This window comes from Ostrea edulis, chromosome 4, assembly GCF_947568905.1.
Source record: "Ostrea edulis chromosome 4, xbOstEdul1.1, whole genome shotgun sequence".
Lineage (NCBI taxonomy): Eukaryota > Metazoa > Mollusca > Bivalvia > Ostreida > Ostreidae > Ostrea > Ostrea edulis.
This window is the reverse complement of record NC_079167.1, coordinates 45,491,896-45,509,297: the sequence shown is the minus strand read 5'-3', so window position 1 is coordinate 45,509,297 and position 17,402 is coordinate 45,491,896.

Sequence of the window (17,402 nt, the reverse complement as noted above, 5' to 3'; positions counted from 1 at the left end):
TGCTTTTCAAAAAATATGTCGTTTTAAAGATATGAGGCGTCAAATATTTACGATTTTGGCCCTTAAAATCTCTAATTACGTAACATATGACCTACTTTTTGATTTGATAAGATCAAGCTCGTTGAGATGAACATTTCCGCTTCTACAACTTATTATAAAATATTAATAGTTTCTGAGATATTCTCAAAAACATTTGGACCCTTCTGAACCCCTAATTTAAAGGGCCAGCCCGTTTTGCTTGATATCGTAAGAAAGGCCTTGTCATTTGAAACATTTTTTGCTCAACAAGTATTTAGAAATTCTTTACCGTTCTCGAGTTATCTCTACAAGAAATATTTAGGGGCCAAACTGTAGCTCCCTAACGGGGCCACATAGGGAAAAAACGAAATGTACATATTGTTTAGATTATCATTCTGAACAACTTTTGTTCAATAATGCTTTTCAAAATATTTGTCGTTTTCAAGATATGAGGCGTGAATTATTTATGATTTTGGCCCTTAAAATCCCTTTTTACGTAACATATGACCTACTTTTTGATTTGATAAGAACAAGCTCGTTTAGATGAACATTTCCGCTTCAATGACTTATTACAAAATATTAATAGTTTCTGAGATATTCTCATAAACCTTTGGACCCTTCTGGGCCCCTAATTTAAAGGGTCAGCCCCTTTTGCTTGATATCGTAAGAAAGGTCATGACATTTCAAACATTTTTTGTTCAACAAGTATTTAGAAATTCTTTACCGTTCTCGAGTTATTTCTAGAAGTAATTTTTAGGGGCCAAACTGTAGCTCCCTAACGGGGCCACATAGGGTAAAAACGAAATATGCATATTGTTCAGATCATCATTCTGAACAACTTTTGTTCTTTATTGCTTTTCAAAATATTTGTCGTTTTCGAGATACAAGGGGTAAAAAATTTATGGTTTTGGCCCTTAAAATCCCTTATTACGTAACATATGACCTAAATTTTTATATGAATAGATTTGGATTGTTGAGATGAACATTTTTTGTTCTTCGACTTATACCAAAATATTAACGATTTTTGAGATATTTGATCTAGACTTTGAGCCCTTCTAGATCCCTAATTTAGGGGGCTAGCCCCTAAATCTTGATATTTTCGAAAAGATCTCGTAAATGTGCACAACTTTTGTTCTACATGTCTTAACAAAATATTTGCAAGAAAAAAGATATTGGAGATCAAAGGTCAAAAATCGCCGAAATCGGCGAAAAATTTTAGCATCCATTTTTTCAGGTCCAGGCGAGCGTTTAGGCAAATCGCCTCCGGTAAAATCGAATCCCCCACAAATCTTCTAAAATGTTTACTCTATCTTGTGTAGAAATTTCAAGACTCTAGCTTCAAAACTAACGGAGGAGATGCGTGGACAACAAGGCCCTTCAAAAAGTCACTAAAAGAGAGATAACTCCTGACCGGAAGTGACGTCAAGCACGAAATTTTGCAAGCAAAGTCTCGTCACCAAAAGACATCTTTCCTGAAAATTTCGTGAAAATCGATCGAGAAATGGCTGAGAAAAACGCGTGTACTACCAAGGAAAATAATAATAATAATAACTAGACACGATCTCGTTGCGAGCAACGAGTAGGTCTTCCGTCCGATTTGTTGATGCACTCGGAGTTAAAAAAAAAAAAGAAGAAGACAAATGAGTCCCAATTTAGTTTCCGACTTTAAGACACTTTAGATATAATCAATTTTTCATATCATAAGCTTCTGAAGCAAAGTTGCGGTGAAATTCGTTTGAAATTCGACTCTCCAGGCGAGCCATAAGGCCCGCGGGCCTATTTCTTGATGTCATTTGTTAGCCCTCTATAGACTCAACAACTTTAGTTCTATATGTCTTTACAAAATATTTACCTGTAAAAAGTTATTGAGATCGACCGATATCGACAAAAAATCGACTGTACAGGCGAGCCATTAGGACCATAGGCCTATTTCTTGATATCAATCGATAGATCTCGATAAACTGAACAACTTTTGTTCAATATGTCCTTACAAAATATTTACCAGTTACAAGTTTTTGAAATCGACTGATATCGACAAAAATCGACTCTACAGGCGAGCCATGAGGCCCACAGACCCATTTTTTGATATTGATCGATAGGTTATGACACATTGAACAACTTTTGTTCAATAATGCTTTTCAAAAAACATGTCGTTTTAAAGATATGAGTCGTCAAATATTTACGATTTTGGCCCTTAAAATCTCTAATTACGTAACATATAACCTACTTTTTGATTTGATAAGATCAAGCTCGTTGAGATGAACATTTCCGCTTCTACAACTTATTATAAAATATTAATAGTTTCTGAGATATTCTCAAAAACATTTGGACCCTTCTGAACCCCTAATTTAAAGGGCCAGCCCGTTTTGCTTGATATCGTATGAAAGGCCTTGTCATTTTAAACATTTTTTGCTCAACAAGTATTTAGAAATTCTTTACCGTTCTCGAGTTATCTCTACAAGAAATATTTAGGGGCCAAACTGTAGCTCCCTAACGGGGCCACATAGGGAAAAAACGAAATGTACATATTGTTTAGATTATCATTCTGAACAACTTTTGTTCAATAATGCTTTTCAAAATATTTGTCGTTTTCAAGATATGAGGCGTCAATTATTTATGATTTTGGCCCTTAAAATCCCTTATTACGTAACATATGACCTACTTTTTGATTTGATAAGAACAAGCTCGTTTAGATGAACATTTCCGCTTCAATGACTTATTACAAAATATTAATAGTTTCTGAGATATTCTCATAAACCTTTGGACCCTTCTGGGCCCCTAATTTAAAGGGTCAGCCCCTTTTGCTTGATATCGTAAGAAAGGTCATGACATTTCAAACAGTTTTTGTTCAACAAGTATTTAGAAATTCTTTACCGTTCTCGAGTTATTTCTAGAAGTAATTTTTAGGGGCCAAACTGTAGCTCCCTAACGGGGCCACATAGGGTAAAAACGAAATATGCATATTGTTCAGATCATCATTCTGAACAACTTTTGTTCTTTATTGCTTTTCAAAATATTTGTCGTTTTCGAGATACAAGGGGTAAAATTTTTATGGTTTTGGCCCTTAAAATCCCTTATTACGTAACATATGACCTAAATTTTTATATGAATAGATTTGGATTGTTGAGATGAACATTTTTTGTTCTTTGACTTATACCAAAATATTAACGATTTTTGAGATATTTGATGTAGACTTTGAGCCCTTCTAGATCCCTAATTTAAGGGGCTAGCCCCTAAATCTTGATATTTTCGAAAAGATCTCGTAAATATGCACAACTTTTGTTCTACATGTCTTAACAAAATATTTGCAAGAAAAAAGATATTGAAGATCAAAGGTCAAAAATCGCCGAAATCAGCGAAAAATTTTGGCATCCATTTTTTCAGGTCCAGGCGAGCCTTTAGGCAAATCGCCTCCGGTAAAATCGAATCCCCCACAAATCTTCTAAAATGTTTACTCTATCTTGTGTAGAAATTTCAAGACTCTAGCTTCAAAACTAACGGAGGAGATGCGTGGACAACAAGGCCCTTCAAAAAGTCACTAAAAGAGAGATAACTCCTGACCGGAAGTGACGTCAAGCACGACATTTTGCAAGCAAAGTCTCGTCACCAAAATACATCTTTCCTGAAAATTTCGTGAAAATCGATCGAGAAATGGCTGAGAAAAACGCGTGTACTACCAAGGAAAATAATAATAATAATAACTAGACATGATCTCGTTGCGAGCAACGAGTAGGTCTTCCGTCCGATTTGTTGATGCACTCGGAGTTAAAAAAAAAAAAAAAAGAAGACAAATGAGTCCCAATTTAGTTTCCGACTTTAAGACACTTTAGCTATAATCAATTTTTCATATCATAAGCTTCTGAAGCAAAGTTGCGGTGAAATTCGTTTGAAATTCTACTCTCCAGGCGAGCCATAAGGCCCGCGGGCCTATTTCTTGATGTCATTTGTTAGCCCTCTATAGACTCAACAACTTTAGTTCTATATGTCTTTACAAAATATTTACCTGTAAAAAGTTATTGAGATCGACCGATATCGACAAAAAATCGACTCTACAGGCGAGTCATTAGGACCATAGGCCTATTTCTTGATATCAATCGATAGATCTCGATAAACTGAACAACTTTTGTTCAATATGTCCTTACAAAATATTTACCAGTTACAAGTTTTTGAAATCGACTGATATCGACAAAAATCGACTCTACAGGCGAGCCATGAGGCCCACAGACCTATTTTTTGATATTGATCGATAGGTTATGACACATTGAACAACTTTTGTTCAATAATGCTTTTCAAAAAATATGTCGTTTTAAAGATATGAGGCGTCAAATATTTACGATTTTGGCCCTTAAAATCTCTAATTACGTAACATATGACCTACTTTTTGATTTGATAAGATCAAGCTCGTTGAGATGAACATTTCCGCTTCTACAACTTATTATAAAATATTAATAGTTTCTGAGATATTCTCAAAAACATTTGGACCCTTCTGAACCCCTAATTTAAAGGGCCAGCCCGTTTTGCTTGATATCGTAAGAAAGGCCTTGTCATTTTAAACAGTTTTTGCTCAACAAGTATTTAGAAATTCTTTACCGTTCTCGAGTTATCTCTACAAGAAATATTTAGGGGCCAAACTGTAGCTCCCTAACGGGGCCACATAGGGAAAAAACGAAATGTACATAGGGCCAAAATCATAAATAATTGACGCCTCATAGATTATCATTCTGAACAACTTTTGTTCAATAATGCATCCCTTATTACGTAACATATGACCTACTTTTTGATTTGATAAGAACAAGCTCGTTTAGATGAACATTTCCGCTTCAATGACTTATTACAAAATATTAATAGTTTCTGAGATATTCTCATAAACCTTTGGACCCTTCTGGGCCCCTAATTTAAAGGGTCAGCCCCTTTTTCTTGATATCGTAAGAAAGGTCATGACATTTCAAACATTTTTTGCTCAACAAGTATTTAGAAATTCTTTACCGTTCTCGAGTTATTTCTAGAAGTAATTTTTAGGGGCCAAACTGTAGCTCCCTAACGGGGCCACATAGGGTAAAAACGAAATATGCATATTGTTCAGATCATCATTCTGAACAACTTTTGTTCTTTATTGCTTTTCAAAATATTTGTCGTTTTCGAGATACAAGGGGTAAAAAATTTATGGTTTTGGCCCTTAAAATCCCTTATTACGTAACATATGACCTAAATTTTTATATGAATAGATTTGGATTGTTGAGATGAACATTTTTTGTTCTTTGACTTATACCAAAATATTAACGATTTTTGAGATATTTGATCTAGACTTTGAGCCCTTCTAGATCCCTAATTTAAGGGGCTAGCCCCTAAATCTTGATATTTTCGAAAAGATCTCGTAAATGTGCACAACTTTTGTTCTACATGTCTTAACAAAATATTTGCAAGAAAAAAGATATTGGAGATCAAAGGTCAAAAATCGCCGAAATCAGCGAAAAATTTTGGCATCCATTTTTTCAGGTCCAGGCGAGCGTTTAGGCAAATCGCCTCCGGTAAAATCGAATCCCCCACAAATCTTCTAAAATGTTTACTCTATCTTGTGTAGAAATTTCAAGACTCTAGCTTCAAAACTAACGGAGGAGATGTGTGGACAACAAGGCCCTTCAAAAAGTCACTAAAAGAGAGATAACTCCTGACCGGAAGTGACGTCAAGCACGAAATTTTGCAAGCAAAGTCTCGTCACCAAAAGACATCTTTCCTGAAAATTTCGTGAAAATCGATCGAGAAATGGCTGAGAAAAACGCGTGTACTACCAAGGAAAATAATAATAATAATAATGAAGAAGAAGAACGCGAACAATAATAGTAAGGTCTTCCGCAGGAGACGGAAGACCTTAATGAAGAAGAAGAACGCGAACAATAATAGTAAGGTCTTCCGCAGGAGACGGAAGACCTTAATAATGAAGAAGAAGAACGCGAACAATAATAGTAAGGTCTTCTGCAGGAGACGGAAGACCTTAATGAAGAAGAAGAACGCGAACAATAATAGTAAGGTCTTCCGCAGGAGACGGAAGACCTTAATAATAATAATGAAGAAGAAGAACGCGAACAATAATAGTAAGGTCTTCCGCAGGAGACGGAAGACCTTAATAAACAGTAGAATCACTAGAAGGTCTTCCGTTGGAAACGGAAGACCTTAATAATAAGTAGACACTCATTACTAGTAATGAGTAGGTCTTCCGTTAGTTCACTTACGGTAAAGACTTTTCTGATCCTACGAAAACCATTCAAATATATCAGAGAATGTACTGCAACAATAAATGAGGAATGTATTATCGAATTTTTTACTCATTTCTTGTAACTTCCGGTGACGACCGGAAGTACTATTCAGATGCGTTTTCCTATAAATGACAGTGACTCTTTACTGTCTATATTCCCTGAAAATTTCACGTCTCTATTTGAAAGAGTTCTCAACAAAAAGAAGTAGACTAAAGAAAGAAAAAGTAGTAGGTAACTACCGACCGGAAGTCAATTTTGAAAAACAAAATAGTCAAAACTCTAGGAGTTGATATTATTCTTAAGACATGTTAAAATCATATCAAACACTTCAAATTTAAGCGAGATTTGTGGGGACAAAGAGACAAAAAGTAAAAAAAGTATTTTATCAAGAAAGCGGAAGTAGTCGTTTTGACTACCGACGGGGTCAATATTCTTTTGACATTTTGAAAGAGACTTAATAAAGTAGTATAAGTTTCAATTTAAAAGAAAAAGTTTGAAATTTACGATTATTTCAATCACTTCCGGTGACGACAGGAAGTGACGGTCGACATGCTCAACACCCTATTGCATGCTTACAAACAGAGATTGATCATCCCTGAATATTTGATGAACCTATCTTTTACCCTTTCCAAGAAAAATGCTGGACAAAATCTCGTTTGAGAAACAGAAAATCGGCCATATTTTTCGACCGGAAGTGAATTTTGGAAAAACAAAAATAACCACAGGAATGTCATTTCATCAGACATTATTCCTGAAAATTTCAAGAAAATCTATCCAGCCATCTCTGAGAAATCACTCGAAGAAATCGGAAAATCGTCATTTTTTTCAAATACTTCCGGTATAGAGCGGAAGTGACGGACGAAAAAATTGAAAGTATGTGCACAATGGCCTAATGCTAGTTGATCAACCCAACAAGTTTCAAGCGTCTATATATTTTCGTTATTGAGAAACTGAAAAAGCAAAGTTTGAATTTGTCCACCCTCTATCTCATGACCGGAAGTGAATTTTCGACAAATATTTGACGTTACTCTAGACATTTATAGTGTCTACAATATATGTTAAATACAAGTCAAACACTTGTTTTGTAAACGAGATTTAAGGCATTGAAAAAGGAGAATTTGAAAAGTTTTTCCTTAATTACCGGAAGTCGACGTTTCCACTTCCGGTGGGGTCAACGGTTTTCAATACTCCAAAAGATACCTGATAAAGTGGTATAGGTTTCGATTCAACAACTACAACTTTAATTTTTCGATTCTTCTTATCACTTCCGGTGATGACCGGAAGTGACGGCCGACATTTTGAACCCCCAACTGCACGCCTACAAAGTGAGATCTATCAACTCTGAAAATTTGGTGACTCTATCTTCTACCGTTTCTGAGAAAAATGATGGACAAAATCTCTTCTAAAAAAACGGAAATTGGACATATCTAACGACCGGAAGTGAATTTTGAAAAATTGAAAAAAAAGCCTGGGGGTATTTTCATTCTGTATCATCCCTGAAAATTTCAAGAAAATCCATCAAGCCATCTCTGAGAAATCGTGCCGACAAAAAAAGGGGGAAAAAATAATAATAATAATAAATAAACAGTAGAATCACTATAAGGTCTTCCGTCTGGAACGGAAGACCTTAATAAAGAGTAGAATCACTATAAGGTCTTCCGTCTGGAAGGAATACCTTAATAAACAGTAGAATCACTATAAGGTCTTCCGTCTGGAACGGAAGACCTTAATAATAAGAAACAGTAGAATCACTATAAGGTCTTCCGTGAAGAACGGAAGACCTTAATAAACAGTAGAATCACTATAAGGTCTTCCGTTGGAAACGGAAGACCTTAATAATAATAAAAAACAGAGTAAAAACAATATGTTCCCAAACTTTGTTTGGGGAACATAATAATAAACAGTAGAATCAATAGAAGGTCTTCCGTGATCTCGTTGCGAGCAACGAATAGGTCTTCCGTCCAATTTCTGACGATATAGGATCTTGACTGGGAGAATTCAATTATTGAGGAACGACTATACATGAATGGAATAAACACATATTTTTTTTTTTTTAAAAAAACAGTGATAAACATATACATGTAAGACGTGAGGTATCAACTACAAACAATTTCGGTTTTGTTTTATTCACTTTCGAGTATCTTGGGAGTCCATAAAACGATTCAAAATTCCACACTTACCGTGTAGGAACCCACACTATATATTTCGGTGAAAAATGTTTTGGGACAACTTCCGGTTTCGAACAACCAACTTCCGGTGGAAATGGTATGGCATTACACTCTATTAAATAATGTTATGAGCATTAGAATGTTTTTTAAAAAAATGAAAAATTATATATTTTTAAGGTACTTCCGGTGGATAACGGAAGTGAAGGCAGGAAAATTGAAACACGTATTTCACATCTACATGTCACCATTTAACTGTCCTGAAAATTTCAAGACTCAATCTTTGATTATTCATTAGAAAACGCCTGGAGAAAAAAAACAAACAACGGAAATCGTAGATATTAACGAACGGAAGTGACTTTTGAAAAAAAAAAACCCAAATAATTCACTAAACTCTGAAGATGGATAATGTCAATTGTATATGTGAAAATCATAACAAACACTTCATTTATAAGCGAGAGATATGATAGCAAAGAAAGAACACTTTTTCGAAGTTTTTCTCTAAAAACCGGAAGTTGTTGTTTAAACTTCCGGTAACTGTAACATTTTCTGAAACTCCAAAAGACACTTCATTATTTCAAGCACACATTTTGTTTGAAAAGTGTAAATTTATTTGACGTTTCTTTCGTTCACTTTCGGTGGCGGCCGGAAGTGACGGATGACAATCATAAATCTTTTTAGAAAGCTACAAGTCACCACCAATCATATCCTGAAAGTTGAAAGACTCTATTATTAACCGTTTATGAAAAAACGGCCAACCAAAATGTCATTTGAAAAACGGAAATTCGACCCTAACTCGCGACCGGAAGTGAATTTTGAAATAGTATTAAAAGGGTATCCCAGAGATGGATAATGTCAATAATATCTGTAAACATCGTATTAAAAAGTTGATAGATAAGCGAGATATATGAGAACAAAGAAAGACTATTTTTTCGAAGGGTTCCTCTAAAAACCGGAAGTTGTAGGTTAAACTTCCGGTAAGTCTAACATTTTCTGAAACTCTGAAAGAGACCCAATGAACCTATGCAAGTTTTGTTTCAAAAGCATAACTCTGAAATTTGACGTTTCTTTTGTTCACTTTCGGTGACGGCCGGAAGTGACGGATAGCTATGATAAACCTTTATTACAAAGCTACAGGTCACTATCTATCATTCCTGAAAGTATAAAGACTCAATCGTTAATAGTTTAGGAGAAAACGCCCGAACGAAATGTTATTTGAAAAACGAAAATTCGGCCGTAACTTGCGACCGGAAGAGAATTTTGAAATAGTATGAAAGAGTTCTACAGAGATAGCTAATGTCAATAATATCTTGAAACATCGTATTAAAAATGTCGATAACTAAGCGAGATATACGAGGACAAAAAAAGACCAATTTTTTGAAGTTTTTCTCTAAAAACCGGAAGTTGCTGATTAAACTTCCGGTAAGTCTAAGATTTTCTGAAACGCCGAAAGAGACCTAATTAATCTATGCAAGTTTTGTTTCAAAAGCATTAGTTTGAAATTTGACGTTTCTTTTGTTCACTTCCGGTGACGGCCGGAAGCGACGGATGGCAATGATAATACCCTATTGCACAGCCACAAGTCATAATCTATCATCCCTGAAAGTTTGAAGACTCAATCGTTAACCGTTTATCAGTAAACGCCCGGACAAAATATCATTTGAAAATCAGAAATTCGGCCATATCTTGTGACCGGAAGTAAATTTTGAAATAGTGTTAAAGTGTTCTTTTAAGATGGATGATGTCATAAAGATCTGTAAATATCATATGAAAAGTTTGATAAATAAACGAGATATAAGAGGACAAAGAAAGACCATTTTTTCGAAGTTTTTCTCTAAAATCCGGAAGTTCCTGTTTAAACTTCCAGTAAGTCTAACATTTTCTGAAACGCCGAAAAATATCTAATTAATCTATGCAATTTTTGTTTCAAAAGCATTAGTTTGAAATTTGACGTTTCTTTTGTTCACTTCCGGTGACGTCCGGAAGTGACGGATGGCAATGATAATACCCCATTGCATAGCTACAAGTCACATTCTCTTATCCCAGAAAGTTTGAAGTCTCAATCTTTAACCGTTTATGAGAAAACGCCCGGACAAAATGTCATTTGAAAAACGGAAATTCAGCGGTAACTTGCGACCGGAAGTGATTTTTGCAAAACCAAAAAAAAAAAATATTACTAGACAATCCTATTTTACAACTTTCCTGAGAGTTTCATGAAAATCTATCAAGCCGTTTTAGAGAAATTGCGTGCACAAAATCGGTAAGAAAAAGAACAATAACGAGCTATAACTGTGTTGGGATGCCAACACAAATGTCTCCGAACACCTCCCCATGTCAGAAATGGTTTTTAATGCCAGATATGCACTCAGGATCCTCAAAAAACCCTATAAACTAAGTTTGGTTGAAATCCGACGGACTTGATTTTTGACCGCCATTTTCTTGAATGGCGGCCATTTTGAAACATTTCAAAATAGATTGGAAGGAAATACTGATGCTAAAAATGAACTGTGGACCCTCCAATTACCCCAGAAATCATATGTTGTAGAGATTTTAACATTTTCAAATATTTTGGTATATGGCGGCCATTTTGAAAATGGCGGCTCAAAATTTTTTTTTGATGGTGGGAATGAACTCGGAGTCACCAAATTACTCTAGAAATAAAATTTGGTTGAAATCCGACAACATTGATTTTTTGTCGTTTTTGGCCGCCATTTTGAAACAGCGGCCATTTTGAAAATTTCGAAAGTTGATTGCACCCCTCCTCATGACCTCCTATCAGATCACAAAGTTTGAAGTGGATCTGTTGAAACACTTTCATAAAATCGAGCGGACAAATTTCTCTGGAAAGAAGAGGAATAAAAAGAAGAAGAAGAAAATAAGAATAACGAGCTATAACTGTGTTGGGATGCCAACACAAATGTCTCCGAACATCTCCCCATGTCAGAAATGCTTTTTCATGCCAGAAATGGACTCAGAATCCTCCATCAACCCTAGAGAGTAAATTAGGTTAAAATCCGACGGACTTGATTTTTGGCCGCCATTTCCTTCAATGGCGGCAATTTTGAAACATTTGAAAATTGATGGGAACGAAAAACTGATGCTAGAAATGAACTGTGGATGCTCAATTGACCCCAGAACCCAAATGTTGTAGAGATTTTAACACTTTCAAATATTTCGGTATATGGCGGCCATTCTGAAAATGGCGGCTCAAAAAAAAAATTTCTTGGTGGAAATGGACTTGGGGTCACCAAATTACCATAGAAATAGAATTTGGTTGAAATCCGACAACCTTGACTTTTTGACGTTTTTGGCCGCCATTTTGAAACGGCGGCCATTTTGAAAATTTCAAAAGTTGATTGCACCCCTCCTCATGACCCCCTATCAGTTCACAAAGTTTGAAGTGGATCTGTCGAAGCACTTTCATACAATCGAGCGGACAAATTTCTCAGGAAAGAAGAGGAATAAGAAGAAGAAAATAAGAATAATAAGAAACGGAGCAAAAACAATATGTCTCCGACACTTTGTGTTCGGAGACATAATAAGAAAGGGAGCAAAAACAATATGTCTCCGACACTTTGTGTTCGGAGACATAATAATAATAATAGAGAAAAAGAAACATAAGAATCACTATAAGGTCTTCCGTCTCAACGGAAGACCTTAATAAGAAACAGTAGAATCACTATAAGGTCTTCCGTGAAGAACGGAAGACCTTAATAAACAGTAGAATCACTATAAGGTCTTCCGTCTGGAACGGAAGACCTTAATAATAAGAAAAAACAGTAGAATCACTATAAGGTCTTCCGTGAAGAACGGAAGACCTTAATAATAAGAAACAGTAGAATCACTATAAGGTCTTCCGTGAAGAACGGAAGACCTTAACTAGAAACTTGATGCCATGGCAACAAGAAGGTCTTCCGTTATTTCCGTGTCCAGTAGATAACCTTAAATTTTTCATTTGTTATAAAGTGGGAAAAATATATTCGAGTAATCTGGGGGATTGAACCCGGGTCGCCCGCATGGAAATCCACCACGCTAACCATTAGGCTAGCGAGGACCTCGCTTCAAAATTAAAACTACGAATATCTAGAGTTTGGTTTGATCAATTTAAAAACAAATATCATATTCAGCATTCTATAAAGAGTCTTTATTTATCTTACTTTTATCAAAGAAAAACATTAAAAAACAAAAAATATGAAAAAATTCATTTTTTAAATTTGTACGAAATAGTGATTCTGCAAATCTATAAGTCATGTTCTATCATCTCTAATAAGTCTCCAGTTCATATCTTTAGCCGTTCCTAAGATCACTCGCGGACAAAGTTCCATTTGAAAATCAGGAATTTGTCCATAACTTGGAACCGAAATAGAACTTTCCCAATTTTCTTTGTGATAAACAAAGTTCATAATAAAATGCATTTTCCCTGAAAGTTTCACTGAAAACCACTGTATAGTTTTCGAGAAAACTCCTGCACAAAATTTGGTCAAAAAAATAATAATAATAATAATAACTAGATGCGATCTCGTTGCGAGCAACGAGTGGGTCTTCCGTCCAATTTTAGATGCGATGAGATAAGAATTTGACTGAGATTTTCGTTCATAAATAATGATACAAATATATTGTCTAGACGTACAATTTAGTTTCGGTAGTGTTTTACAAATATTGATCATTTAAGTGTTATAAATTAAAGACTCTCTGCCCCTCTAGGCCACTACTTAAAGGGGTCAGCCTTTTTTCGAGAAAAAAGTTAATAATGTTATTTACTGCGATACAAATTCGACTGATCAGGCGAGTCATGTCGCCCGGAGGCCTAAATTTGATATCATTTTAGATATATCTCGCAAACCTGAACAAAATTTGTTCTACATGTCTTAAGGAAATTTTCTTGAGAAAAAAGTTATTTATTGCGACATTTATCATACTGTTAAGGCGAGTCATAAGGACCGTGGGCTTTTTTTTGGATATCATTTGAAAGATCTTGCAAACCTGAATGACATTTGTTCTACATATCTTATCATAAGATTCTAAAGAAAAAAGTTAATAATTGTGACACTAATCAAACTGTTCAAGCGAGCCATGAGGCCCGTTCGCTTTTTTCATGATGTTGTTCGAAAGATCTTGCAAAACTGAACAACTTTTGTTCTAGATGTCTTATTAAAAGTTTCTTGACAAAAATGTTATAGCTTCCAACAATACAACAACTGTTCAGGTGAGCCAGGGGTCCCGCAGTCCTATTTATTAACATTGTTAGTTAACGCTTCCGAAACTGAGCAACAATTGATCTACATGTCTTATCAAAAGTTTCTCGAGAAAAAAGTTATTGATTGTGACACTAATCAAACTGTTCAGGGAAGCCATGAGGCCCGTTCGCCTTTTTCATGATGTTGTTCGAAAGATCTTGCGAAACTGAACAACTTTTGTTCTATATGTCTTGTAAAAAGTTTCTTGAGAAAAAAGTTATTAATGTTATCAATTGTAGTACAAATTCCACTGTTCAGGCGAGTCATGACGCCCGGAGGCCTATTTTTTGATATCATTAGATAGATCTTGCAAAACTGAACAACTTTTATTCTATATGTCTTATCAAAAGTTTCGTGAGAAAAAAGTTAATCATTGTAACAGAAATCCAATGGTTCAGGCGAGCCATGAGGCCTATGGGCCCATTTCTTGATATGACACGAAAGATCTCAATAAACTGTACAACTTTGGTTATATATGTCTAAGCAAAATATTTACCAGTAAAAAGTTATGATTTAAAACGTGGAAAAAAATGGAACACTTTTTTAAACTCCATTTTCGACCCCTACCGAGCTTCCATACTAGGCACTTCCGGAAATTTTTAAAACCCATGTGCACAATTACAACATGTCGTCTAACATCACTGAAAATTTCAGCACTCTAGCTTTTATCGTTTTTGAGATTTTGGCCGGACAAAATAGTCATCTGAAAATCGATAAAAGGGGAGAACTTCCAACCGGAAGTGAATTTTCAAAAATCCAAAAAAAAAGATATAAATTTCAGATAGCAATGCATCAACCCTAAAAATTTGAAGTAAATCGACCAACCCATCTCTGAGAAATCCTCTGCACAAAATCGGTAAGGGAAAAAAAAAAAGAATAAAAATAATAAGAAAAGTGAAAAATCAACAATAGAATAATAGAAGGTTCTTCCGCTGAAGACCGAAGACCCTAATAATAAGAAACAGTAGAATCACTATAAGGTCTTCCGTGAAGAACGGAAGACCTTAATAATAAGAAACAGTAAAATCACTATAAGGTCTTCCGTGAAGAACGGAAGACCTTAACTAGAAACTTGTTGCCATGGCAACAAGAAGGTCTTCCGTTATTTCCGTGTCCAGTAGATAACCTTAAATTCTTCATTTGTTTTAAAGTGGGAAAAAAATATTCGAGTAATCTGGGGGATTGAACCCGGGTCGCCCGCATGGAAATCCACCACGCTAACCATTAGGCTAGCGAGGACCTCGCTTCAAAATTAAAACTACGAATATCTAGAGTTTGGTTTGATCAATTTAAAAACAAATATCATATTCAGCATTCTATAAAGAGTCTTTATTTATTTTACTATTATCAAAGAAAAACATTAAAAAACAAAAAAGTTGAAAAAATTCATTTTTTAAATTTGTACGAAATAGTGATTCTGCAAATCTATAAGTCATATTCTATCATCTCTAATAAGTCTCCAGTTCATATCTTTAGCCGTTCCTGAGATCACTCGCGGACAATGTTCCATTTGAAAATCAGGAAATTGTCCATAACTTGGAACCGAAATAGAATTTTCCCAATTTTCTTTGTGATAAACAAAGTTCATAATAAAGTGCATTTTTCCTGAAAGTTTCACTGAAAACCACTGTATAGTTTTCGAGAAAACTCCTGCACAAAATTTGGTCAAAAAAATAATAATAATAACTAGAAACTTATTACTAGTAATGAGTAGGTCTTCCGTTATACTACTTCCTGTCGAGATTGGAAGTTTAAAAGCCATTCATTACAATTGAATCTTATTTTCGTCACACATTATCCGTTGATATTAAGGCCATCAGTGTTAGAAACAAACTGCAGTTCAGATTCCTTTAGTCAAATTCGGTTCCAGTTTTGTGAAATGCATTGGAATTTTCAAAAATATATTCCACAAAATGTACCATTGCGCCTTACAAAAAAAAAACCACGTTATGATTCCTGTTGTCTATATTCACTTCCGGTCATGACCGGAAGAGATCCAATCGAATAAATATTTTATTCTACACCTTAATAATTCTCAACTAATCATACTTTTAACTTTCGACAAAAATACCCATGTTTGAGACAACTTCCGGTTTTTCGGTCGGCACTTCCGGTGGACATATTTTACATGAACAAGACCTAATCATCATCATAATAGCCCCAATATCTGTCAAAAAAACCTTCAAAAAATTATATTTTTTATATCGCTTCCTGTCACGACCAGAAGTGACGGTTACGTACGATTCTCACATGATGCAAACACACTAATGACTGACTATCAGTCTTGAAAATTTGAGACTTCAGTCGTTCACATTTGCAGAATATTAGCTTGAACAAATTCTCATTTTGAAGACTGCAAATCTCGCGACCGGAAGTAGATTTCACCAAAATACTTTACGTTACTCTAGACATTTGCAATGTTTTGCAATGTCAATAACATACAAGAAAATCATTTGTAATACTCCATATACAAGCGAGATTTAAGACACAGTCAAAAACTCAATTTTTCCACTTTTTCTAAAAAAAAAACCCGGAAGTTGCCGTTTTTACTTCCGGTAGGGTCAACATATTTCAAAAGAAGAAGAATGAAACAATAAGCTACTGTTCGTTCTGCATCAAAAGAAAAAATCTGAAATTTTCGATTTCTTTGATCACTTCCGGTGAGGTCCGGAAGTGACGGTTGACGAAGTTAACCATATTCGACAAACCTACTTGTCATGATCTATCATTCCTGAAAGTTTAGTGCCTTAATCTTTAACTGTTGCTGAGCAATTTTGTACTCAAAATCTCATTTTGAGGACAGGAAATCGCGCGACCGGAAGTAGATTTTACAAAGATATTTGACATTACTCTAGATATTGTCGGTGTAGGCAACATATTTGAAAATTATTTCAAATACTTCATTCACAAGCGAGATTTATGGGAAATAAAAACGTTCAATTTATTTCGATTTTCTCTTATAACCGGAAGTTGTCGTTTTTGTTTCCTGTGGGACTTAAATATTTTGAAACTGCAAAAGAGATGCAATAAAGTGATGCAAGTTTTTATAAAAAAAAGGAAAAGTTGAAATTTTCGATTTTTTTTATCACTTCCAGTGACGACAGGAAGTCACTGCGGACGTGCTTAACCCAATTCGGCTCGCCTATTTCTTCAGGTCTATCACTCCTGTAAGTTTGGTATCTAAATCTTTTACCGTTTCTGAGATCTCGCGCGGACAAAATATTTTTGAAAAAAACGGAAATCGGACATATCTGACGAACGGAAGTGAATTTCAAAAAAATGAAAAAGACATCTGTAGGTATTTATATTCTCTATCATCCCTGAAAAGTTCAAGAAAATCCATAAAGCCATCTCTGAGAAATCTTCAGTGACAAAAAAAAAAAGAATAATAAAAAGAACTAGAAACTCATTACTAGTAATGAGTAGGTCTTCCGTTTGTTCACTTCCGGTAAAGAGTTTTCTGATCCTACAAAAACCATTCAAATATATCAGAGAATGTACTTTAACAATAAATGAGAAGTGTATTATCGAATTTTTTACTCATTTCTAGTAACTTCCGGTGACGACCGGAAGTACTATTCAGATGTGTTTTCCTATGAATGACAGTGACTCTTTACTGTTTATATTCCCTGAAAATTTCACGTCTCTATCTGAAGAGTTCTCAACAAAAAGAAGTAGACTAAAGAAAGAAAAAGTAGTAGGTAACTACCGACCGGAAGTCAATTTTG